This window comes from Chiloscyllium plagiosum, chromosome 29 (assembly GCF_004010195.1).
Source record: "Chiloscyllium plagiosum isolate BGI_BamShark_2017 chromosome 29, ASM401019v2, whole genome shotgun sequence".
Lineage (NCBI taxonomy): Eukaryota > Metazoa > Chordata > Chondrichthyes > Orectolobiformes > Hemiscylliidae > Chiloscyllium > Chiloscyllium plagiosum.
In genome coordinates, this window is record NC_057738.1 from 22,706,010 (window position 1) to 22,733,754 (window position 27,745).

The 27,745-nt window shown below is 41.4% G+C and overlaps 1 long non-coding RNA gene across 1 annotated transcript; it reads left to right on the forward strand.

Annotated features, from left to right (window-relative positions):
- Nucleotides 1–217: 217 nt before the first annotated feature.
- On the forward strand, nucleotides 218–25,905 carry LOC122564290. The gene is made up of 3 exons (XR_006315860.1): nucleotides 218–347; nucleotides 21,208–21,311; nucleotides 24,825–25,905. It is a non-coding gene; the product is annotated as an uncharacterized LOC122564290 (long non-coding RNA).
- The last annotated feature ends 1,840 nt before the right edge of the window (nucleotides 25,906–27,745 follow it).

The following is a 27,745-nucleotide window of genomic DNA, read 5'->3' on the forward strand; positions in this document are numbered from 1 at the left end:
CTGATTTGACCCTCATTTGATTTGATGGTTAACCCTGAAGTATTCCTGTATCCAATGAATAGCCAGTGCTAGTTCTGCCACTTGAGAGCTCATTAACGGCTGTCTACATGCTCAAAAGATTGTGGTAGTAGTTAGGCCTGTTCTGTGGCTTCTCCTCGTTATAACTTGTTTCCCACACTGTTGTGTTTTTTTTCATTGTTGTTGTGCAGCTGGCAGCTTCTCAACCATTGAGCTGTTTCTTTAGTTAGCTCAGTGGTCCATCCTGTTGCTGGGTCTCTCATTCTCTGTCGTCATCTGATATTATGGTTGTAGTATTGGAAGAGCTTGCTATATATCACTTAAGAAAGGTAGGCAAAGAGTTTTAAAGATTATTTTTCATCCTGATTATTTATCGGTACTGTGATCGAGTGGTCTAAGGCTCTGGATTAAGGCAGTAGTCTGTTTGGAAGAATGGGTTTGAATCCAACATTATCAAGTTATTTATTAGATGGCCCAGTGGTTAGCACTGCTGCCTCACAGCGCCATGGGGCCAGGTTTGATTCTACCCTCAGGTGACTGTCTGTGTGGAGTTTGCACATTCTCCCAATGGAGAATGGAGGCTTGGCATGTATTCAATGAGCTGAATGGCCTGCTTCCACACTGTAGAGATTGTATGATTCCATGATTCTATGGATGCTTTATACTCTTAAATTTAACATAAAGTTGCATCTCCATACATCGTGTCCTCTGACGTAGCTAACTGTTTGTATAGTTGAGTATTAGACCTTTACAAATCCACTTAGAAAATAATTTGTATATTCTTTTAAAAATAGTTTTCATTCATTAAAATCAGGTTACTTCATTAAAATTGGGTTACTTACATATGATTGGTACTATGGTTTAAATGCTAATTTGTTCTTGAATTTGTTTTAATCAAACTTCACTACTGTTAATATATTGAGAAATATTTTTAAAGCAATTTATTATTCCATATATTTTTAAATTGTGGTTCATGGCAGATTTTGCATACAGCAATATTTAAATAATTTTCAGCAGATGTTCTGAGAAAACACTTTTTTAAAAGTCCTAGTTAAAACCATTTTGAGTCAGAATTGCTAATTTCAACCAAAATGGGAAGTGTGCTTAATTGTCTTACTGATACCTTAATCCCATTGGAGTCAGTTTTGTAGCTAGTCCTGTATAATATTTTCTATTTGTCTCATTGTAAGAATAAAATTCTGGCACATTTTAACTAAGGTATCTTTGCAAAGAATTATTTTTGCATGCTTGTTTTTCTGGGTTTGTAACTGATTATGGACTAAGGAGATACTTCCTTGAGATTCCACACTTAAAAATAATCAGTATTTTAATTAAAAAGCACTATACCAGGCTGCTGAGCGACAGTCGAGGTCAAACTTGTGAAAAGGAGGCCAATCAGTATGACTTCAAACTGAGCCATGTTGAAAGACATTCTGATGATTTCCCTACAAAAGCAAAGAAAGAAAACACAGTAGTTACATGTATTTGTTTGATGTTAGCACTGCTGACTGTATCAAAACTGGATCTCTTGCTCTCTGTTGCAACTGGACTTATTGATTATCAGGAAATTCCATGTAACGATCAACACCTCAACTTTCCAGAATCTTATGGTCAATTACATAGCAAATGCAACTCCTTTCCTGGATTTGGCAACACCACAGTTATGTCAATGTGAATCCAAAGAAGAATCTTTCATTTAGGATATAATGTATAATGTTTCACATTTTTCACCCCATAGCTCTATTCACACAATTGTATATTTCAAGTAATTTACTTGGCTATTTTCATGGGATTAACTGCAATAAATAGTATGTTCACATATTCGTTCAGCTGTTGGGTATTGTCTTAACAATATAATTAGCACCATTAACTGCCAACAATGTAACTTCCAACACACATACAATGAGTGTGCAAAGGCCACAATAACTTGACATTCACCATGTAAGGAGAAAGGGCTTCAGGAATATATCACGTGCATAGATACATGTTGGTAATACTGAGTATGATTTTCCAAAAGTTCTTTTGGACAAGTCTAAGATAATCTCCCAAAAATGAGCCCCAACTTCATTTGGTTATATTGTTGTATCTAAATGAAGCCCTTTATGCCTAGAACATTTTTACAGTAGGTGTTCCCTGTATAACTTTAAATTGAGACCCAGAAGATTTTCCAAATGACTTACACATTGTACTTTTTTTTTCTCATTTTACTGGAGAAAGCAGCTTGCTTTCATTATTTAAATTCCTTGATGACATTTCCCCATCCTAATAGTTTCTGATGTTTGTCGGATATCTTAGAGAATTGAATATTGTAACAAGAAAAACATGAGTTTATACCATTCATAATTCCATAACATAGCAAAGTGCTTTAAAACCAGCTATGTACTTCTGAAGTGTAGTCACCTCTGAAAACACAACTAATTTGTACACAACAAGATCCCATAAAGAACAATGACCAAATAAATTTGCATTTTAATGATGCTGGATGAGAATTAAAATGTTTGCAAAATAGGGGATGGGTGGGAGGATTCTGTACTCTTGCTAATTTAAAAAAATCTTTTACATCTGTCTACAGGGGTATACATCTGATCTGAAAGACGGCACTTCTGTGCAATTCTTCCTCAGTACCAGGCTAGAGTAGAAGCCCAATTATTTTGTTTTACTCAAGTTTCTGTAACTTTTAAACTTCGATTAAAACTGAACGATTTCCAAGGCATCGACAGAACAGAACATCTTAAAAGAATGTAGCAAATGTGAAATCAGTACGCTCACCATGCCTTCTCAAAACAAAAGCAATTTGCATTAATATGGAACCCTGAGTGTAATTCAATGTACCAGGAATTTTTTAGGAGCATTAAGAAGCAAAATTTGACAACAAAATACAAAAATAGGGCAGATGCCACCATGAAATTCATATAATGGATAACAGATTATAGCAGATGGCATGGTGGTTCAGTGGTCAGCACTGCTGCCTGACAGCATCAGGGACCTGGGTTCGATTCCAGCCTTGGGTAATTGTCTGGGGGCTGTTTGTCTGTGTGTGTTTCCTCCCGGAGCTTTGGTTTCTTCCCACAATGCAAAGATGTGCAGGTTAAGTAGATCAGCTGTGGGAAATGCAGGGTTACAGGGATAGGGTGGGTGTGGGTTGGATGGTCTTTGAAGGATCAGTACAGACTTGATGGGCTGAATGGTCTGCTTCCACACTGTTAGCTTCAATGATAGATTGTCTAAAAGAAAACAAAGAATGCTGGCAATCTGAAATTGCTGGAGAAATTCAGTAGATCTGGCAGCAGCTGTGGATAGAAAGTACAGGTAATATTTCAGAACTGGTGCGTCACAGAACTCAAAACATTGACTCTGCTTTCTCCCCAGAGATGCTGCCAGACCTGCTGAGTATCTCCAGCAATTTCTGTTTTTGTAATCATTTGTTTAGTTTGGATATTTATTTGGTGGCCAGTTGGAAGACTGATGTGCTTCTAGATCTATGTGGGCAAACTTACATGATGTGTTCCATGGGTTTGTGAATCATGGCCTCAATGCACTTCAGTCATCCCTCAACTTATACTTACAAAGGAGGTAGCCAAGGCATCCATGCCCTGTGCAAGGACAATTGAATTCTGCTGCCCTTGAAGGAGGTTAAAGCCAGAGAACGTTATGGTTGTGTCAAAAATGAAGCATTGGTTCCTGATGCTGCATGAGTTGATGATAACTGCATGAATATTAGCTCTGAAAACAAAAAATGCTGGAGATCACAGCGGGTCAGGCAGTGATCATGCAGAGAAAGTAAGCTAACATTGCGAGTCTAGGTGACTCTTCATCAGAACTTTGATGAAGAGTCATCTAGACTGGAAACATTAGCTTGTTCTCTCTCCGTGGATGCTGCCTGACCCGTTGTGATCTCCAGCATATTTTGTTTTCAGTTCAGATTGCAGCATCTGCAGTCATTTGCTCCTGACTATTAGCTCCTGTTTTCCAGAATGGATAATGTGATGTTAAACAGTTCTTCGGGTTTTAGGGCAAATAAGAAAAAGTTTGACCTAAGAAGTAGGTTCTAAGGAGGATCTTAAAGGAGGACAATGAAATAGAGATCTTCATAATTTTAAAGGTCTTTATTAGGCCAACTTTCAGCCTTTATTTTCTTGGAAAAAGGGTTTACATCTGTTCTATGTTATGTCTAAGTTCTATGATCACCCTTGTAAGTGATTACTTCTATCCAATGTTATTAAGGCATAAATGGCATAAATTATGTCAAATCGTAACTTACATGGAATATCCCTGTCAATGTTTGAGCAAATGTCTCTGATACCTCCATTACGTGAGGTAAAACATCCCAAATTTAACAGTGTTTCAAGGAGTCAGCACAACAGTTCGCGAAGAAATTTCCAGATTTATTTTCATCATTGCAGTGGAAAATCGAATCACTCCACTTGTCCGACAGGAGATTTTGATACCAAGCTAAAGGGGAACGGTGGAAATATGGTTTATGTTAATCCCATTTATAAAGCTGATGAGTCATCAATGTGGATCCCATTCTGTCCTCTGAACTGCACGAAGTCCATGACAACTGGAACATTTTAGTTCTTGAAAATTTAGAAAAGCAGGAAATTAACTTCTGCTGACCTCCCTCTGCTTCCCACCCCCCCACCCCAACTGCAGGCTACAGCAAATCTTGAAAGAACTCTTAGAGACCAATAAAGGAGAAGTCCAAGAATACTTCCAACTGACCACATAAAATGTAACCACAAAAATAAACTCCGGTTATTATTATTTAGAGAACATCTTGACAAGTGTATCACCCATATCCCTTCCAGATGTAAGTAAAGTTTCAAATTAGTCCTCTGTCACCCAATAAAGTTCCTCTTGTTCCTCAGTGCATGAAATTTTCATATTTTCATAAAACCCAAATGGATCTTTAGTATAATTTAGAGGAGAGACCTACCACGCATACCCAGTCTAAGCTACACATGACTCCACTCCAGACTGTAATTTGAGGCTGCTCAGAGGCTCTTGATGCCTCAAGCAGGTAGGATTAGGAAATTGCTACCATTATGGCCAAACTCCAAGAAATAAAATAAAACAACTCAGATGTCCCATTTCAAAAGGTCCATATGGTCCATTGGCAGGAGAATATTTTTTTTATTAATGCACTGGATAAGAGCATCACTGGCTAGGCCAGCATTTATGGCACACCCCTAATTACCCAGAGAGCAGTTAAAACTCAACCACACTGCTGTGGGTCTGGAGAGACATATAGGCCAGACCAGGTAAGGATGGCAGGATGGCAGTTTCCTTCCCTGAAGGACATTAATGAACAAGATGGGCTTTTCCCAACAATTGACAATGGACTCATGGTCACCATTAGATTCTTAACTGCAGATTTTTATTGAATACAAGTCCCACTCTCTGCACGGCGGGATTCAAACCCAGGTCCCTGGCCATTTCTCCACTACCTTAATGATTGTATCGGCGCCGCCTCGTGCTCCCATAAAGAGGTTGAGTAGTTCATCAACTTCATGAACACTTTCCACCCGGACCTCATTCCTGATGAAGGGCTTATGCCCGAAACATCGACTCTCCTGCTCCTCAGATGCTGCCTGACCTGCTGTGCTTTTCCAGTGCCACACTCTTTGTTCCTGGATCACTACTTCTTGGCTCTCTGGATCTTATAATACCATAACACCATCACCTCCCTGAAGTACTCAGTGAATTCAGAGAGTTTGTCCAAAGATAATGAGTCAAACACCCTCCTTCTGGATCTTTATGAATCTATGATTCTGTGTGGTAGCAACAATTGAAAATTTTGAAGGAAAGATCTGACAAGAAAACTTAAAAGCTGAATATGACAAATTGTCATTAAAAACACTACTTTTGCCAGAAATTTAAGCTGTGACCTTTCTTTGGGGCACTGTTTTGAATGAGCTTGCTCCCACACTCTTCCCATGGACAATGTTTCAAGTTGCACACCATGGGAAAGACATGAGAGGTAATCACAAAGATCACACAGTTTCCCCTACTGTCCCCTCAAACTACTCATGCCAAAGCATGGTGTTCAGCAACCCTGCTCCCAACGTAGTAAAACCAGCCAGCAGTGAAATTTGCAGAATATCAAAATCAGCCCTGCTAACATTAACCTTGTGAATACCTTACAATCAATAAGACCAACATTTCCCCTGTCAGGAGTGTCAGTAACCTGAGGCCAAAAGTTTAAAATAATTTGTGATAGATTTGATCCGGAGATGAGAATTTTATTTAAATGATTAATTATTACAATATCGAAAATAGTGATCTGATATGACAGAACTCAATTATTGCTGGATAAAGTCACATTTTTGTTGAAATTTTTCATCCTGCACTGATCAGGACAATTTGCAGGAATACTGATTAATGAGAAAAAGGCAATATTTGCACTGAATGGGTAGAGAGTGACAATTGGTTGGCAAGTGGATTCTGATTGGTGAAGGTATTAACATGGAGAACATACCTGTTAATGACTGACAGTTAACTACCTGGTTTTGTCTAAATTTTAAACCAGGTATTTGTCCCTGAGCCTGTCAGCTTTTATGGGGTAGTGTCTTTCCTTGCACAACATTACTTTACATCTCTTAAATGGGAGGTGATTAGTCAAAGCGTTGCCCTGAGAAATGGTATCCCCTATTTTGCTGCTTCCATTTCCAGGATCCCCTAATGTGATTGTTGCCATAACTGCCTGTCATTTGATGGCACACATCCTTTGACCAAGAACTATCGGTCAGTGGGAAGGACAGTAACACTTCAGTCCCAGCTGTGCCATCAGAAATGGTCTGGAATGGCCATAATGGAGGACAGAGAGACAGTGGAGACAGCAAGGTCTGCAGATGCTGGAGATCAGAGTTGAGAGTGTGTTACTGGAAAAGCACAGCAAGTCAGGCAGCATCTGAGGAGCAGGAAAATCGATGTTTCGGGATGGAGCCTTTCATCAGGAATGTGGCTTGGAGCCTCAGGGATGGAGAGATAAATGGGAGGGGGGTGGGGCTGGGGAGAAGGTAGCTGAGAGTGTAATAGGTGGATGGAGGTGGGACTTATAATGGAGTCATCAGATAGGTGGGTACTCAGTCAAGTCTAGTGGAAGTTTCAAGCAATGGGTGTTGACGGGGTTGGGGTGGCAGGCATGTGTAATTATATGCCACACTTTACCGAATCAGGAGGGTATTTGTCTCTGAGCCTGTCAGCTTTTATGGGGTAGTGTCTTTTCTTGCACACCATTACTTTACATCTCTTAAATGGGACGTGAATTACTAGGTGCTAAGTGGCATTCATCTTCTTAAGAAAACAGTGAGGAATACAGGTGTCACCTCACTGGAGAGTGTTTGTGCAGATGGAATCTGTTGCAGGAAACTCAGAAGGAATGCGAAATGGGTCAGCATCCAGAGGAACACTAATGGCTAAATAGAGCAGTCTGTTTGGTGCACTAGGAATTCTGCCAGAGATCCTGCACTCAATATCAATGAGCACAACACAAACCCGACACTGGGTTTGGCACCAGGCCTATGGGCCTATCTTTTCCATGATTGAAGTGGTGATTGTCCATTCGTGCATGTGCACCAAGCAAAGCAGCAGTCGCCCATAATCTTGCTTTCATGGCTGTTGATATCAGTGTCCAATAGGATTTATAGGATGCCATAGCATCCAGCAATTTCCCAACAGAACAGCAGGATTGATGAGGCGCGCCCTCTGAGTGTGACTCCATGATGCATAAATCTGTTGTCCTCTCTCAGGATGGCAGCCTTCACCCTTCCAAAACAGTCACTTCACTGTTGCCATCAGTCAGCAAGCTCTGATGGCTACACACCAGGTCCCACAGACAAGGCCATGTCATCACATGGGTTGCAGCCACAGCAAGCTATTGTCGGCCACTTTTGATCCCCATTAGCTGGTTTTCATTCTCCCACGCTGACCATTACCCAATTCCTTTGTCTGCCCAACTATTTTTGTCTCTCTCTGGGCTCCACCTCCACCAATATGTTACTCCTTCCCCTTCCCCACTTCTTCTGTAGCATATATACCAACCTTTTCCTAGCTACAATCAGTGCCTTTGGAGGGGCAGCACGGTGGCTCAGTGGTTAGCACTGTCATCTCACAGCACCAGGGAGCTGAGTTCAATTCCAGCCTTGGGTGACTGTCTGTGGGGAGTTTGTACATTCTCCCTGTTTCTGTTTGGGTTTCCTGTGGGTGCTCCTGTTTCCTCCCACAGTCCAAAGATGTGCAGGTTAAGTGGATTTACCATGCTAAGTTGCCCATAACGTGCAGGCTAAGTGGATTAGCCACAGGAAATGTAGGGTTGGGGGTGAGATGCTCTTTGGGGGGGGATGGTGTGAACTTGATAGGCCTAATGGCTTGCTTCCACACTGTAGGGATTCTATAATTCCATTCTGAAGAAGGGTCACTGGATTCAAAGCATTAATTTGCTTTCTCTCCACGGATGCTGACACACCTGCTGAGTTTTTCAGGCAATCTCTGGTTTTGTGAGCTCTGATTGCTACCACTCATACTAAGATGTTGCAGCCTCAGCACTGACCTTCCAGACCCGATGTAAATTTGGTGTGGAGTATTTATTTTATTCCAACTTTTATATTTGAATTTTGGCAATCTGAATGTTGCCATGAGCAGTGTCAGAGGATAAAGGGGGACTGTGAACAAACAGATTTCACATTCCTAAAAAAGAAGCAGATCAGAATATCTAGGCTGCTTCCTCTGCTTCCTATTCCTCCTCTACTTATGCAAAGGCTCTTCACCTTCTTGCCATACAGCTGGCAGTAAGGGTTGTCCCTCATGAGGGTGGGATTCCAACAGACCATCAAAGCCGTTTTCACCCACTTTGCTGAGGACTGAGAATCTCCTCCAGAGCAGCCCAGGCAGAGCAAGCCTTGTTTCAGTGTGTCAGCGTTATGCTCTATAACATTTCAAGTGGCAAGCGCAGCTTTTGTTGCACGCCTACTGTTTGAGTGGGCTGTGTATCAGTCATACAGTCAGCAGATAGCCTTCGCTAACCAATGTCCATTCTTTGCTTTGCTGAGATGGCACAAATGAGGCTGACAAAGCAAACCACTGGAAAATGAATGCATTACGTCTGCTGCCAAGCACTGAACTTCATGATACATTGCATACGGTTACGCATCAGTTGTCCAGTAAGGGAGTTGAATCCCTTTTGGTTTCAGTATGCAGCAGAGTTGACATGTTGCAAAGAAATGTGAGCACAGTTCAAAGGCACTCTGTACCTTGGGCAAAGCTACAGTCTAGTGAAGCTGTGAGCTTGCCCTGGCTGCTGGTATCTGAAAAGTGAGAATAAAATATAGTTAGCATTGTGGACTTGAAGAGAGCACTGCTGGGACCTTCTGTACACAACAGTGGTAAATGGAGTAAAAAGAGTACTATGTGGAGCATATAATCTAACAGACAAATGGTTCATTTCTGTGTGCTCCAATACAGTCCATCGTTAAGTTGACCTAACCATAGTCCAAAAGGATTAAGATAATTTGAAAATTATTTTCAAAACATTTCAGCTGTGCTTCTTAAGTTGTTTGGTTTACTATGATCAAACATATTTTATCGGTTTCCTCCGGGTGCTCCGGTTTCCTCCCACAGTCCAAAGATGTGCAGGGTCAGGTGAATTGGCCATGCTAAATTGCCAGTAGTGTTAGGTAAGGGGTAAATGTAGGGGTATGGGTGGGTTTCGCTTCGGCGGGTCGGTGTGGACTTGTTGGGCCGAAGGGCCTGTTTCCACACTGTAATGTAATCTAATCTAAAAAAAATCTAAATTGCTGAATCATGACATGATTTGGAGGAGCCGATGTTGGACTAGGGTGGACAAAGTTAAAAATCACACAACACCAGGTTATAGTCCAACAGGTTTATTTGGAAGCACTAGCTTTCAGAGCACTGCTCCTTCATCAGGTGGTTCTGGAGTACCTGATGAAGGCCACAACCATCTGATGAAGGAGCAGCACTCCAAAAGCTAGTGCTTCCAAATAAACCTGTTGAACTATAATCTGGTGTTGTGTGATTTTTTTTTAACTGAATCATGACAGTAACTCAATAGGGGATCATTTTCAATTTTAGATCTAAAATTTCCTGTTTGCTAAAATTTTCCTTGCACTTGAGCCAAAGAGGAAGAGGCTATTGGAATCACTCACCACCACAAAATGTGCCAGCAGGATTGTTGATCTGCTGATTGGGAGGTGGCCATTTATTTTGCTAATCATGCAGGCAGTTGAGGCTGAGAAAGTGTCCTGTTCTGTTTGGACATGCTTCAGGGGTCCACAGAACTGGAGGTATGTCAGTGTCTGAGTGTATGTGGAAGAGGCAGAGAGACCCCGATTGGGATTCAGTGAGCAAGGAGCGGAAAAAATAATCCGTAAAACAAATACAATAAATGGATGTTGGAACTAAAATTGGTGAAGCTTTTGAATCGGGCAGCAGCGAAGCATGACAATAAAAAATCAACATTGTTCAGTACAATCCTGCATATTTTGAAAGTCGTGTTATTTCACTTGTTGAGGGAAATTTTCAATTTTGATGAGAATGTGACATGGACAATTTTAGATAAGTTACCAATTATATTCTTCGTGCATTGACTTCAAATAATCAGGTCAACAATGGGTGTGTAATTCAATATTGTGCATTTTATACCACTACTGAAAATTAAATTTGGGCCCTTGTATTTCCAGACCCTTGAATATCTTCTGCGACTGCACCAAGAAAGCAGTGCAACCTGGATGGACAAAGGTGCACAATGGGATGAGAACACTGGGCCCCTGTTCTCTTTTTGCACTAGTCATTGTCATAGAGATCTACAGCACAGGAAAAAAGGCCCTTCTGCACCTGGGTAATCCGAGATAGACGATGGGAAAAAAATTGTGGCTGTCAGAGCTGCTTCTTTTTTGAGGTATTTTAGATGTTGGAGATGATTTCCTTGAAGTCCAAGTGCAGCAATTACTGTTTTATATGCTGTTGCATTGCTTTGGAACTTTGGGGGACAAAAAGATCAAAACAACAGCCAATCAATCCAAAGATGTGCAGGTTAGGTGAATTGGCCAGGCTAAGTTGCCTGTAATGTTCAGGGATGTGTAGGTTAGGTACTTTAGTCTGGGGTAAGTGTAGAGTAATAGGGTAGGTGAATGGGTCTGAGTGGGTTACTCTTCTAGGGTCAGTGTGGACTTGTTGGGCCAAATGGCCTGTTTCCACACTGTGGGGATTCTATGAACGGTGCTTTAAAAAAGAGGAAGACAGACAAAGGCAGTGACCACATGGTCAGCAAAAAAAAATGTGTACTGCTATCTGACACAGCAGTGAATCTGCACAGTTACTGCCTTTCCTGTTTGAGTTCAAATATCTCTGGACTTCGGAGTGCATCCAGGAAAAATTAATATACAGCGAAATTCACAGATGACCTTGGAGGAACCTGTGTAGGAGAGCTCACAGCACAGGAACAGGTAAGTGCATAGTTTTCACATGTAATCTTGCTGTAAATCTACAATAGTGAGTAGGGTGGGTTCTTTCTTTCTTTTAGAGCAATAAGACAGTGCTATTTTCTGGGTCTGTAGATTGTGAAGGAGCAAAGATGGCCTTGAGTAAAGTGATGTGCTCTTCCTGTCAGATGTGGGAGTTTAGGGCAAGTTTCCATGTTACTGATAATCATCTCTGCAAGAAGTGTGTTTGGTTGCGAATCCTATCAGAACGCACAGGTTGGTTGGAGTGGCAGTTAGAAGCAATAAGGAATTTATAGGAGCTGGGGGTGTGATGGATATTGGTTGTAGGAAGGGAGATGGGTTAGCTCCAGGAAAGGTAGGAGAGGGAGGCAGGTAGTGCAGGAGTGTCCTGGGGCTATCCCCATCTCAAGCAAGTATGCTGTTTTTTAAAATCTAGGTGGTGATGGACTCTCAAGGGAATGTAGGACTGACAGCCAAGTTACTAGCACCAAGATAGGCTCAAGTGTAATGAGGGTCATGTCAGGTTCCAAGCAGTCGATTGTCATAAGGATCTCTCTACTCAGAGGCAAAGACAGACATTTCTGTGGCCAGCAGCAAAAAATCAAAATGGTGTGTTGCCTCCCTGGTGCCAGGATCAAGAATATCTCAGAGAGGGTGCAGATTGTTTTCAAAGGGGACGGGAACCAGCAGGAGTTCATTGGAACTAATGATATAGGAAGGGAAAAGGATAAGACTCTAAAGGGCGAATAAAAGGAGTTAGGCATGAATTTTAAAAGGATGTCCTCGAGGGTTGTAATATCTTGATTATTCATGGTGCTATGAGCTAGTGAGGGGAGGAATAGGAGGATTGAGCAGATTAATGCATGTCTGAGGAACTGATGCAGAGGACAAGGGTTCACAGTTTTGGATCATTGGAATCTCTTCTGGGATAAAAGTGACCTGTACAAGAAGGATGGATTGCATCTGAATTGGAAGGGGACTAATATACTGGCAGGGAGACTTGCCAAAGTTGCTTGGGAGGATTTAAACTAGTATGGTAGGGGGTTGGGACCCAGGAAAATAGTGAGGAAATAGACCCAGGAAAATACAGGAAAGAGATCAATCTGAGACTGGTACAGTTAGGAAAAGGAGGAAGTCAAACAGTCAGGGCAGGCAGAAACAAAGCAGAGAACAAGGTATGACTGATAAATTGAACTGCATTTATTTCAGTGCAAGAGATTGAACAGGGAAGGCAGGTGAGCTCAGGGCATAGTTAGGAACATGGGACTAGGACATCATAACAATTACAGAAATGCAACTCAGAGATGTACAGGACTGGAAGTTTAATGTTCCAGGATACAAATGCTATAGGAAGGATAGAAAGGGGATCAAGAGAGGAGGGGAAATAGTGTTTTTGTTAAGTGATAGCATTACAATTTACTTAGGGAGGATATTCCTGGGAATACATACAAAGAAGTTATTTGGGTGGAACTGAGAATTAAGAAAGGGATGATCACCTTACTGGGATTGTAATAGAGACCACCCCATCCCCCCATCCCCACCAATAGTCAGCTGGAAATTGAGAAACAAATTTGTCAAGAGATCTGTAAGATTGGTTATCTGTAAGAATAATACGGTGGTTATAGTAGGGGATTTTAATTTTCCAAACGTAGACTGGGACTGCCATAGTGTTAAGGGTTTAGGTGGAGAGGAAACAGTTAAGTGCGTACAAGAAAATTTTCTGAGTCAGTATGTGGATATATCTACCAAAGAAGGTGTAAATCCAGGGATGTGGAAAAGAGGATTGGCAAAACAATTCTGGGCAGGAATGAAAGGAACAGGGTGGTCATTATGAGGGATTTTAACTTCCCCAACATTGACTGGAACTCGAGTAAGTCGGATGGATCAGCTTTTGTCCAATGTGTGCAGGAGGGTTTCCTGACACAGTATGTCGAAGGGCCAACAAGAGGGGAAGCTACACTGGATCTGGTGCTTGGTAATGAACCAGGCCAGGTGTTTGATTTAGTGGTAGGTGAGCACTTTGGAGAGAGTTACTATAATTCAGTTATGTTTAGTTTAGTGATAGAAAGGGATAGGTACATGCCATAGAGCAAGAGTTTTCGATGGGGCAAGGGCAATTATAATGCGATTAGGCAAGACTTAGGATGCATAGAAAGGGGTAGCAAAATGCAGGGGATGGGAACAATCAAAATGTGGAGCTGGCGTAAGGAACAGTTATTGCGTGTCCTTGACAGGTGTGTCCCTGTCAGGCAGGGTGGAAGTGATAAGATAGGGAACCATGGTTTACTACAGAAATTGCATCTCTTGTTAAGCGGAAGAAGGAGACTTATGTGGCGATGAGATGAGATGTTTAAGATGAGGCGATGTAGAGTTAGGATTAGGTGGGAAGGATTTAAAGACAGAATTAAGAAGAGCAAGGAGAGGACATGAGCAGTCTTTAGCAGGTAGAATAAATGAGAACCCTAAAGCTTTCTATAGGTATGTGAGGAATAAAAGGATAACTTGGATGGGAATAGGGCTACTCAAAGACAGAAGTGGGAAGTTGTTTGTGGACCCTGTGGAGATTAGAGAAGTGCTAAACGAACATTTCTCATCGGCTTACACTCAAGAAAAGGAGAATATTGTAACGGAGAAGGATGAAATACAAGAGTTTAGACTAGAAAGGATTGAGGTTAGTAAGGAAGCAGTGTTATCAATTCTAGAAGGAGTGAAAGTAGGATTTAATCAAGGATTCTCTGAGAAGCTAGGGAGGAAGTGTTGGAGCCTTTGGCATTGATCTTTGAGTCCTCATTGTCTACAGATTTGGTACCAGAGGACTGGAAGATCGCAAATGTTGTGCCCTTGTTCAAGAAGGGCAGTAGAGATGACCCAGGTAATTATAGACCAGTGAGTCTTACGCCTGTTGTAGGAAAAGTTTTGGAAAGGATTATAAGAGATAGTATTTATAATCATCTAGCAAGCAACAAGTTGACTGGAGATAGTCAATATGGTATTGTCTAGGGCAGGTCATGTCTCACAAAACACATTGAGGTTTTTGAGAAGGTGACTAGACATGTGGATGAGGGTAGGGTAGTTGACGTGGTGTACATGGACTTCAGTAAAGCCTTTGATAAGAATCCACATGGTAGGCTGTTGGAAAAAATGCGGAGGCATGAGATTGAGAGTGATTTAGCAGTTTCGATTAGAAACTGGCTTTCTATAAGAAGGCATTGAGTTGTGGTTGATGGAAGATATTCAGCCTGGAGTCCGGTTACTAGTGGTGTGCCACAAGGATCTACTTTGGGACCACTGCTGTTCATCATTTTTATAAATGACTTAGACGCAGATATAGGTGGATGGGATAGTAAGTTTTCAGATGACACTAAAGTTGGTGGAGTACTAGACAGTGTGGAAGAATTTTGCAGGTTGCAGGGGGTCTTGGATAAACTGCAGAATTGAGCTGAGAGGTGGCAAATGGAGTTCAATGCAGATGAATGAGAGGTGATTCACTTTGGGGAGAATAACAGGAAGGCAGAATACTGAGTCAATGGAAAGATTCTTGCTAGTGTGGATGTGCAGAGGGATCTTGAAGTCCATGTACGTATGACCCTGAAAGTTGCCACCCAGGTTGATAGTGCTGCTAAGAAGGCATATGGTGTGATAGTTTTTTTGGTAGAGGGATTGAGTTCTGCAACTATACAAAGTGCTAGTGTGGCCGTACTTGGAATATTGTGTACAGTTCTGGTCACCCCATTACAGGAAGGATGTGGAAGCATTGGAAAAGGTACAGAGGAGATTTACCACAATGTTGCCTGGTCTGTTGGGAAGCTCTTATGAGGAAAGGTTGAGAGCCTTTGGTCTGTTCTCATTGGACAGAAGAAGGCTAAGAGGGGATTTGATAGAGACATAGAAGATGATCAGAGGATTAGATAGAGTAGACAGTGAAAGTCTTTTTCCTAGGACGATAATGTCAGCTTGTATGAGGGGGCATAGCTGCAAATTGAGGGGTGATAGATTTAAGACAGATGTCAGAGGCATGTTCTTTACTCAGAGAGTGGTAAGGGCATGGAATGCCCAACCTGCCATGGTTGTTAACTCAGCCACATTAGGGAGATTTAAACAATCCTTGGATAAGCACATGGATGGTGATGTGTTAGTGTAGGGGGATGGGCTTAGATTAGTTCACAGGTCGGCGCAACATCGAGGGCCAAAGGGCCTGTTCTGTGCTGTATTGTTCTTTTTTCTAAACCTGGACCTACTCTTGGGAAATAAGGCAGGGCAATTGACTGAGGTGTCAGTGGGGGAGGACTTTGGGGCCAGTGACCATAATTCTATTGTCTTAAAATAGTTATGGAAAAGGATAGACCAGATCTAAAAGTTGAAGTTCTAAACTGAAGGAAGGCCAATATTGACGGTATTAGGCAAGAACTTTCAAAAGTTGATTGGGGGCAGATGTTTGCAGGTAAAGGGATGGCTGGAAAATGGCAAGCCTTCAGAAATGAGATAATGAGAGTCCAGAAACTGTTAGGGTGCAAAGCAAGAGTTGTAGATGTAGGGAGTACTGGATGACTTGAGAAATTGAGGTTTTGGTTAAGAAAAAGAAGGAAGCATATGTAAGGTATAGACAGCAGAGTTCGAGTGAATCCTTATAAGAGTATAAAGGCAGCAGAAGGGAACATGACAGAGCTTTGACAAATAGGGTTAAGGAGAATCCAAAGGGATTCTACAAATATATTTCAGACAAAAGGGTAACTGGGGAGAGAACAGAGCCCCTTAAAGATCAACAAGGCAGCTTATGTGTGGAACCTCAGATGGGGGAGATACTAAACAAATATTTTGCATCAGCTTTTACTGTTGAGAATGACATGGAAGATATAGAATTTGGGGAAATAGTTGGTAATATCTTGAAAAATGTCTATATTACAGTGGAGGAGGTGTTGGATATCTTAAAACGCATAAAGGTGGATAAGTTGCTGGGACCTGATCAGATGTACCCTTGAACTCTGTGGGAAGCTAGGAAAGTGATTGTTGGGCCCTTTGCTGAGATGTTTGTATCATTGATAGTCACAGGTGAGGTGCCAGAAGACTGGAGTTTGGCTAACGCGGTGCCACTATTTAAGAAAGGCGGAAAGGAAAAACCAGGGAACTATAGACCAGTAAGCCTGACGTCAGTGGTGGGCAAGTTGTTGGAGAGAACCTGACGGATAGGATTTACATGTATTTGGAAAGGCAAGGACTGATTAGGGATAATCAGCATGGCTTTGTGCATGGGAAATCAGGTCTCGCGAACTTGATTGAGTTTCTTGAAGAAGTAACAAAGAGGATTGATGAGGGCAGAGCGATGGACGTGATCAAAATGGACTTTAGTAAGGCATTCGACAAGGTTCGTCAAGGTAGACTAGTCAGCAAGGTTAGATCTTTTATAGAACACAGGGAGAGCTAGCCATTTGGATACAGAACTGGCTCAAAAGTAGAAGACAGAGAGTGGTGGTGGAAGGTTGTTTTTCAGACTGGGGGCCTGTGACCAGTAGTGTGTCACAAGGATCGGTGCTGGGTTCACTACTTTTCGTGATTTATATAAATGATTTTGACGTGAACATCAGAGGTATAGTTCGTATCTTTGCAGATGACAGCAAAATTGGAGGTGAGTGGACAGTGAAGAAGGTGAACTCAGAGTACAATAGGATCTTGATCAGATGGGGCATTGGGCTGAGAAGTGGCAGATAGTGTTTAATTTAGATAAGTGTGAGGTGCTGCATTTTGAAAATGCAAATCAGAGCAGGATTTGTACACTTAATGGTAAGGCCCTGGGGAGTGTTGCTGAACAAAGAAACCTTGGAGTGCAGGTTCATAGTTTCTTGAAAGTGGAGTCTCAGGTAAATAGGATAGTGAAGAAGGCGTTTGGTATGCTTTTCTTTATTGGTTCGAGCATTGAGTGTAGGAGTTGGGAGGTCATATTGCGGCTGTACAGGACATTGGTTAGACCACTTTTGGAATATTGTGTGCAATTCTGGTCTCCCACCTATAGGAAGGATGTTGTGAAACTTGAAGGGGTTCAGGAAAGATTTACAAGGATGTTGCCAGGGTTTGAAGATTTGAGCTATAGCGAGAGGCTGAATAGGCTGAGCTGTTTTTTCTGGAGTGTCAGAGGCTGAGGGGTGACATTACAGAGGTTTATAAAGTCATGAGGATCATGGATAGGGTAAGTAGACAAGGTCGTTTCTCTGGGGTGGGGGTTGCCTGAACTAGAGGACATAGGTTTAGGGTGAGAGGGGAAACATATAAAAGGGACCTAAGGGGCAATGTTTTCACGCAGAGGGTGGTAGATGTATGGAAAGCGCTTTCAGAGGAAGTGGTGGAGGCTGGTTTAAACATTTAAATGACATCTGGATGGGTATATAATTAGGAAGCGTTTAGAGGGATATTGGCCAAGTGCTGGTAAATGGGACCAGATTAGATTCTCGAAGCATTGGCATGTCATCCTCCTGAAGCTGCCTGGCTTGCTGTGTTCTTCCAGCCTCCTGCTTGTCTGCCTAGGATATCTGGTCAGCATGGACGAGTTGGAGTAAAGGGTCTGTTTCCATGTCGTGGATCTCTATGACTCTATGACCAGTCAAAAACAACCACCTGACTATTTTAATCCCATTTTTTCAGAATTTGGCCCATAGTCTCGTATGCTTTGGCATCACAAGTGTATATCTATGTGTACCTTGTCTAATCAAAGTCAAAACTTGTGGTACTGGAAAAGCACAGCAAGTCAGGCAGCATCCGAGGAGCAGGAGAATCAACATTTCAGACATAAGCCTCTCCTCAGGAATGAGAGGTGAGGAAGGGGGCTGAGAGATAAATAGGAGGAGGACGGTGGGACTGGAGGGAAGGTAGCTGGGAAGGCAATAGGTAGATGCAGATAGGGGTGATGGTGATAGGTTGGAGCGGAGGGTGGATCGGATAGGTGGGAAGGAAGATGGATGGGTGGGACAGTTCAAGAGAGCTGTGCCAAGTAGGAGGGTTGGATCTGGGATAAGGTGGAGTTATGAGAGATGAGGAAACTGGTGAAATCGACATTGATGCCATGGGGTTGGAGGGTCCCAAGGCGGAAGATGAGGTGTTCTTCCTCCAGGCGTTGGTTGCCTAGGATTTGGCGGTGGAGGAGGCCGAGGACTTGTATGTCCTTGGTGGAGTGGGAGGGGGAATTGAAGTGGTTGGCCACAGGATGATGGAGACATTTGGTTCATGTTTGCTCTGACATATTCCATGAGTTGGCATCCTGTCTCCCCAATGTAGAGGAGACCACATCAAGAGCAACAGACACAGTTTGGATGTTGCAGGGAAATCTCTGTCGGATGTGGAAGGATCCTTAGGGGTTTTTTATGGAGGTGAGAGAGGAGGTCTGGGCACAGGTTTTATATCTCTTGTTGCGGCAAGGAAAGCTGCTGGGAGTGGAGGGTGGGTTGGCGGGGAACATGGACCTAACAATGGAGTCACAGAGGGAATGATCTCTGTGGAATGCTGATAGGGGTGAGGAGGGAAATATATGTCTGGTGGTGGGGTCTGACTGTAAGTGCTGGAAATGGTGGAATATGATGCACTGTATCCGGAGATTGGTGGGGTGGAAGATGAGGACCGGGGGTTCTGTCTTTGTTGCAGTTGGAGGGGTGGGATTCAAGGGCGGAGGTGCAGGAAGTGGAGGAGATGCACTGGAGGTCATTGCTGACCACATGGGAGTGAAAATTGCGATCCTTGAAATAGGAGGCTATGTGTGATGTTCTGGAATGGAATTGCTCATCCTGGGAGTGGATACGGCAGAGGTGGAGGAATTGGGAGTAAGGGAGAGCGTTTTGATGGGGGGGGAGGGGGAGGGGGGAGGGGATGTAGACCAGGTAGCTGTGGGAGTCGGTAGGTTTGAAGTAGATGTCTATGTTGAGCCGGTCGCCGGAAATGGAGATGAAAGGTCCAGGAAGGCGACGGAGGTGTCTAAGAAGGTCCAGGTGAACTTGAGGTCAGGGTGGAAGGTGTTGGTGAAGCTGATGAACTGTTCAACCTCCTCATGGGAGCACAAGGTCACACAAATACAGTCATCAATGTAGCGGGGATTATCAAAGTCCACTCAAGTGCTTGATGACTAGGTGAACATGTTATGACCACAAGCAAAAGAAATAAATACATCAAATGACACATTCCATGTATTTTTTTCCATTAGCAATGATGGATGCAACAGATACCACACATCCAACATTGTTCAGGATGGGTGCAAGTGGAAGTCAAATTTAAATAGTTATCACCAATAATATGATTTTATGACAGTGAATTTTCACCTGCACTTTAATTTTCTATATTCATTAATTGTTAAAAATTCATTATTAAGTAATAAATTTATTTTTAATTTTCAGTATTTCACATGCAATTCATATTCTCATGGATTTTTTTCACTTAATTAGCGATTGCATGAAACATATCAGGAAGTCCGCCAAGTAAGCTATTCCATTATTAGATTAGATTCCCTTTAGTGTAGAAACAGGCCCTTCGGCCCAACCAGTCCACACCGACCCTCTGAAGAGTAACCCACCCAGACCCATTTCCCTCTGACTAATGCACCTAACACAATGGGCAATTTAGCATGGCCAATTCACCTGACCTGCACACCTTTGGATTGTGGGAGGAAACCAGAGCACCCAAAGGAAACCCACGCAGACACAGGGAGAACGTGCAAACTCCACACAGACAGTCTCCCGCGGCTGGAATCGAACCTGGGACGCTGCTGCTGGGAGGCAGTAGTGCTGACCACTGAGCCACCATGCCATCCACAATTTTTTGCTGGCTATAAATTAGAGAGTGAAGTAAATCTGTTAGCTTGGTATTTGCATAGTGCTTGTTTGTTGCATGCTGGATGATTTTTAATTGTCTTACTTTTTTGTAAATTTACTTTACTCAATAAATTCATGGTATCTTGGCATATGAGATTATATCTCCTTTCTTCAGCACTTCCCCTTCATCTCCTCTTTCCCTTTTGTTGGAAACTGGCTGAAAGTTGTGATCGCCTTGCATTAGGAAATCTGGTGTAAACATCAGCTTAAATCAGTGACCAACTGTAACCTCACAATTGTTAGCCAGCTAAATTCTAAATGTGCATGTTAAACCATGTTGCAACTTTTTCAAGCATTTCGACCATGATATATATCTCATGCAATTCCTTGAAAGTCACTTTTCTCAAACTGTTGGATTTGAACAGACTGGTTCTCTGAGGCAAACAGATGAAAGCAAAATCCAGAGAACACCGTGCTATAATACAATAGTTTCCTGAAGAATTAACTATGTAAAAAACATTGATGAAGCTACCAAATTTCAGGAACTATGACTCCAGTGAATTTGTTAAATCTAGACAGCTCAAGCAAACATCATATTGAACTGTCAAGCCTGAATACCTGTACTTAGAATTCAAAACAGAAATTACAACATAAGATAACCTTTGTCATCTTCAAACAAACTGAATTATTAATGGTATTATCTTCTCATATAAACTTAAGTTATTGTGCAACTTAATTATAAATGAGCAACTGGCAAGTTTAATGCCTGGTTTGCGCAAGCATGTTTGAAATTTAGTGTTTAGAGTTCTAAAAGTTCTCCAACTGATTTTTTAAAAGCAGTTTCACTCTATAATCTACACAACCAAAAAATGCTAGAATATTTAATAAACAGAAAAGACTCTGATCTCACCAACAGAGGATTATTTTGAGAGTTGTTTTCCCAGGTCTACATGAAGAAAGAAATATGTTTTTCTTACCTGTTTGACTCTACATGGGAGCTACACCATCACCACAACCTTTGCCAATCGCACCTGCAAATGAAAACACTGTAAGTTCGAGTTGGATCGATGTTCTGTTTCCGCATTGTACATCTCTATGAATCTATGACTCCTATGTCCCCTCCTGTCTTTTCTAGTTCTTCAGATGGCACTCTGTACCATAAAGGAAGTATGAATGCAGATAATTATTTCACTTTGAATTGTTAACCAAACCCAGTGCTATCAGTGCATCCAGAAGGTTCTAAACAAACCTATTCTCAAACTCTTCACACTGCATTAAATGTGTTCAAGTGGCTCCTATATAATATCATTAACGTAGTTAATTATGTGCCCAGATGTTCTCTGTTGTGCTGTAGCCTTTATCCAAGATGTTGAATTAAACATCTCCTTCCAAAGCTCTCCACATTACATTTCTTCATGTAAACTGCACTTTCAAGATTCATTTTACAAAGGTATGAAACCAATGGTTGAATATGACTCAACTCCATCACTTTCTCAATGGATTTGCCAATCCAAACCTGTTAGATAAAAAGCTTTACTTACTGCGCAATCCCTCAACGGTATCTGGGCTATCGCACCAAGCTCTGAAACTCAATTTTAAAACTGGAACAGCTGGCTTCAAACCACACCTCCTAACAGCCCTCGACAAAGACCTTGGCAACTTGTCAGAGACATTTCCCGAAACTCAATCTTTCTTTCCAGATTCTCAGGAACCATCCAGTATCTTCTCTGTTTAACATTTCACCTGAATCAGGCCTCATATTGAATACTAGCCATAAAAGAAAACATGATCTGAATTCAAAGACACTAATTTGCACTCCTCAACCTACTAGACTGAAAGTAGATTTCACTTGCATTAAACAAATCCTCCAGCTCTTTGTGGAACTATACATTCAAACATAATCACAATGAAGTAATTATCACAGAGGAAAATAATCATTCAATACCTTGACTTCCTCCCTCCTATATATCTCCACTTAGAGTCATAGAGACATACAGCATGGAAACAGACCCTACGGTCCAACCAGTCCATGCCGAATGTAATTCCAAACTAAACTAGTCCCATCTGCCTGCTCCTGGTCCATATCCCTCCAAACCTTTCTTATTCATGTATTTATTTAAAAGTCTTTTAAACATTGTAAATGTGCCCACAACCACTACTTCCTTAGGAAGTTCACTCCACACACCAGCTACCTTCTGTATAAAAACATTGGCCCTCTCTTTTTTTAAATCTCTCTCCTCTCACCTTAAAAATGTACCCCCTAGTCTTGAAATCGCCCAGACAGACAGCTACCATTAACCCTGTCTATACTCCTCATTATTTTATAAACCTCTATCAGGTCACCTTTCAACCTCCTACACTCCAGTGAAAAAAGTCCCAGCCTATCCAACCTTTCTTGATAAATCCAACCTTCCATACATGGCAACATCCTGGTAAACTTCTTCTGAATCCTCTCCAGCCTAATAATATCCTCCTATGACTGGGTGACCAGAATTGGACACAGTACTCCTCACCAGCATAAATGCTATTTTAATGATACCAAGTAGGATCATGCAGAAGATTTAGTGCAAGATGTCAGTTACACAGATTTTGGTCCCACTCCAGAAACTTGAATACATAACTTAAATCATATGTACTCCAATGCAGTAGCTATGAGCACTGCTCTGTGAGAAATGTCTTTATTCAGATGAAACAATAAGTGCCACAAATATTTGTGCATTTTGAAAAGAAAGCCATTAAAAAGGATTCAAGACGCAGAAATGTCAAGGCCTGTCTACAGCTTTTAGAAAGGAAACAATTCAGTGGCAAGAGAAAGTTCAGTTTCCTGTAAAGTTTTGGTATTAAGCCTCAGATGGTGAAGGAATTCTTTGCATTCATTTGCATGCCATGAACACTCATTAATACCTATCAGTGGAATTACGTTCACAGGCAACATGGAAAAATCAGTAAATACACCTCTTCACAAACTTATATATCTATGGATGGGATGTGTACCTGACTGAGTAGATGTATTCCCCAAATTTCCATTGAGTAGAAACTTCATAACTAACTTGTCTCCTTCAAAACCAAACCAGTTCTGTTATGCAAACGCTTCCAGTGTGAACACTGAAGACTGCCCGGGTCAGTATTCCTGCCCAAGCCAAGCAAAGCAGCCATAAAGGCTGACGCTAGCAAACCTGACCAGGGCAGACAAGTGGGGGTTAATTTAAAAGTGTACCAAATTCAAAAAGGGGCTTAACTCAAATAAAGTGCTGCACTCAAAAGTTTCAGGAAAAAGTGAGTTAGGTTGAAATGTATGGTGGGGAATAGATTTTAAAGAATTGATTGAATTGAATTAAGTTGAATTGTATTTATTGTCACGTGTATGAGGCACAGCGAAAAGCTTTGTATTGTGAGCAATATAGGCAGATCACAGAGTTACGTAGCACAGGTAAGTATATAATAGGTAAGTAGCAGCAAAAACAATAACACAGGTACAGGCGAATGTTAAGAGTTTGTGATAGTTGAGGGAACTGAAAAAATTGGAGAATTGAGAGAAGAAACTTGGATGCAAAGGAGAGAGTCACAGTGACGGGACAAGATGGGTAAGGTAGGGTGGGAGCTGCATAGTTAGGGTGGTGTATACAACGGGGTGACTCGGTGTACTAGGGAAGGACAAGGAGTAGGTGAATTGAATAAGGCACAGTGTAAGAATAAGGCTGGGTGTGGGAATCTGAATGGGAGCGAGATTGGGGGAAGAACAAGCATATCAAGGGTGATGGTGAAAAGAGTCTTGCCATGGGGTGATTGTAAGAGGACAGAGGCACGAAGAAAGGCTTCCATAGTAATAGAGGAAAGAGTATACTGTAAAGCGGAGGTTAGAGGGTAAATACATCCATAGGAAACTTCACCACTACCATCTCTCTCATTAATCATCTCACATAAGAAGATCTCACAAAGAATTTAAAGTACAGATGGGCTGCACTGTTGGGCAAATAGGCAGTTCCTGCACATAACAAACACCCAATTGAATGAATTAAAACAGAAACTGAAGAATACTATTATGCTTGAGATGAATAAACTACTAACTCTTAATGCCAACCACATCCTGTGATTCATTTAACTCTGCGAAGAAGGTCACCTAAGGCTCATCAACAATGGTGATGTTGGTGGGGGAAAGGGAGGTGTTTATTCCTCACGTAACCTTGCAATAGCATGCACAGGACTATATTTTTGAAAGTTAAGAACATTTGCATGAAATGATTATGCAGGCTGTATATTCCAAGGTTGTAGGCTGCATTGCAGGGCATAACGAAAGAGCCAAGAGTCAGATTGAGCTCTTTGCCACATACATGTGGAAAACAATATAAAGCTTAAGGCAAGAGTGAGCATATATATGGCATAATGAAGGAAGAGGAAACACAATCATTGCTCATTAAGGATTCCCTTTACCATGTAGTGGTGGTTGTAGAGCAGGTTTTCCCCCAATGCTTAATATCCTAACAAAATCCCAAAGGGTAGCTTGATTGGGTCAAGACCTCAAATGGGTAAACAAAATCTCATTCTTGATATCTCTTCACAGGTCAGCGCTTCCATGCCAGATGTTTGACCAACTTAACCCAGCAGCTGTAGTAGCATTGCTGAGCTTTAGAAGATAGAGGAGCAGAAGAAGAAGGAATGCCCAGCACCAACAGAACCAGAGCCTTGAGAATCAGGGTGTTTGCAGCTGTGGATGAACATGTGGTGCCTGAAGAGAGGAACCAGGGTCTTCTGTGCTGCTGAGCAAACAATCAAAGGAGATTTTACTGAAGGCACTGCAACAACACACACACGAGTGAAATGTAATACCAGAAATGTTTTGACATGACTAGGAATTCTGTCACCTACATCTGTCATGTCCTGCATGCAGCCTTGAAGGCTATGGCTGTGCTGTTGAAGATCTCAGCACGTTTTCAGAGAGCTCCAAAAAATTAGTTAATTGCTTTTTCCTTTGAAAAAAAAGGTTTGTTCTGCTGATTCCCTCAACTAAGTTAGATCTCAGTTGACCTAGACCTTCAATTTATTTACCCATCTTTGCTCTATATTGCTTAATGGTGTTATTCAAGAATCTCTTTTGATTTTGAAAATTTCAATTCATTTAGCTTCCACAGGCTTCTGAAAAGAGAATTCCAATATAGCTGACTGAGGTGGTTAATAAAATTATGATGAACTCCAAGTCCATGTTGCTATTAAAAATGTGAAGAGAAATTATTAAATATCTTTCTATGTATCCCTACTTATTGGATGTACTGATTATAGATCATATTTACTTGGTGCACATGGTGAGAATTTGGCAGATGTATTATTAGAAATAAAGATGTAAGAGTTAGATTTGTCACTGTTGGCATGAATTGATGTTCTTTTTCAAAAAGCAACACAGGGACAGTGTCTAAATGGCTTCCTTCTATGTTGTATGTTTCAATAACTCTACAGATATCCCCATAATTTTAAAGTGACATTTCAAAAGCAAACAATCAGTAATAAAATTTTGTAAAGCCAATGACCTAGTATTCAACTAGTTGGAACCGTGACTTTTCTTAACAATAAAACACTTTTGTCTCAACATTCCACCGCTCCAATCAAACTTAATACATTGCAGAATACTCAGAAGAGAGTTAAGTCTATTTCCCAACCCGACAAGAATGGAGAAGCACTTGGAATACAGTATAAAAAAAGGATATAAAAATAGTCGTTCATCCTAACATTCTAATTGTATTTTGCGTTTGGACTAATACCAATGTTATTTTATTACTTACTTCTTTTGGTTTATTATAAATGTTTAAAGCTTTTCCTTGCTTTCTGTTCTGAATTTACTTTCTATTACTTTACAGAAATGTCCTCTGGCCTTTCTCTGACTCACTTTGAAGTTTTAATCTAGGCTTTCCTTTCTTTCCTTCCATCATAGCTTGCACATGCTATTCCTCACACACATATATCCCGTTTTTTCCTTTGAACAAGTAGGGTTTTATAGACTGCTAATGTATTTCCAGTTGCATCAGTCCTTATCTTTCTCATATCCTCTTTCTTATATCATGCAACTGGTAGACACATAACAGTATTACTAATTTGACCTCTTGACTAGAAAGGTAAATCTTCCCAAACATCTTCTTAACTTCATCTTGCACATGTCAGTGCTAAGGTCCTGGAAAAGGTCACCCTGTAGTGTGATGCCAGTGAGACAGAACTTGGAGCAATTCCTTATACAGCAAGAAGAATAAGTTGCATTTGTGTCCAAGGTGTTAGCATAAACTGAACGATGGTGTACACATTGAGAAAGAATGCCTGGATATTATCTTTCCTGTGAATATTTTAATCAATACTAGTTTGGGAAGATAAAGTGAAGGTACAGTCTGACCACAAGCCTGCAAAGACGGTTACTAGTTTGCAGAGATTTTACCCATGAAGTGACATACCAGAAAGGGATGCATATTGCAGACATATTGCTGAGACATGCAATCCCTATGAAGAAAGCTGACTTGCTAATACAGATTCAACAGCAGGCAACAGCACTTAATATTATGAAAGGCATCAGTCCAGCAGAGGCATTAAATCTGAAAGAGAAGCATTTTGTTCCAATCAAGAACTCACCATGGGAACAAATTTCTCTGGAGAAGGAACATCATTGCAGGAACAAGCAAATACCAGACAAGCAGCCAATATTGCCACACAATTTAATAGCCACACAAGCTATTAAAAGACATGAAGGATTTTGAGATTATGGGTGAAATATGTGTGCAGAGATTCATAAAAGTGGGATTATTTTTCCTTATTCATATGGAATGTGGCTAGGCAAGGACTTATTGCCCATCTCTAATTGCTCTTAAGATGCTTCTAGAAATGCTGCAGTCTGTGGGGGGTGCAACCCCATCCACAAAACTGTTAGGAAGGGGCTTTCAGAATATTAATCCCACAACAGTGAGGGAACGGCAATATAATTCCATAACAGGATGCTGGGTGAGTTAGAAGAGCAGTTGCATGTTATGGTATTCTTATGCATATGCCGCCTTTGTCCTTCTAGATTGTGGGTTTGGAAGGTACTAAGGAGTATGGGTACATTATTGCCGTGCATCTGACAAATGACACACACTGATGTCAATGGAGTCAATGTCATAGATGGTGAATGGATTGCTAATCAAATGGATTCTTTGACCTGACTGGTATTGTGCTTCATAAGTGTTGTTGGAGCTACACTCATCCAGGCAATTAGAGAGTTTTCATTCACACTCCTGAATTATTAGCCTTTGACTTGCCCTTGTAGGCAACACGTTTATATAGCTGGTCCACTCCAGTCTCTGGTCAATTATAATCCAGAATATGGTGATAATGGGGGATTCAATGATGGTATTGTCATTGAACATCAAAGGGAGATGGCCATTTCCTGGCACTTGCATGCTGTGAATACTACTTGCCATTTATGAGCCCAATCCTGGATGTTGTCCAAGTCTTTCTGAGTATGGATGTGGA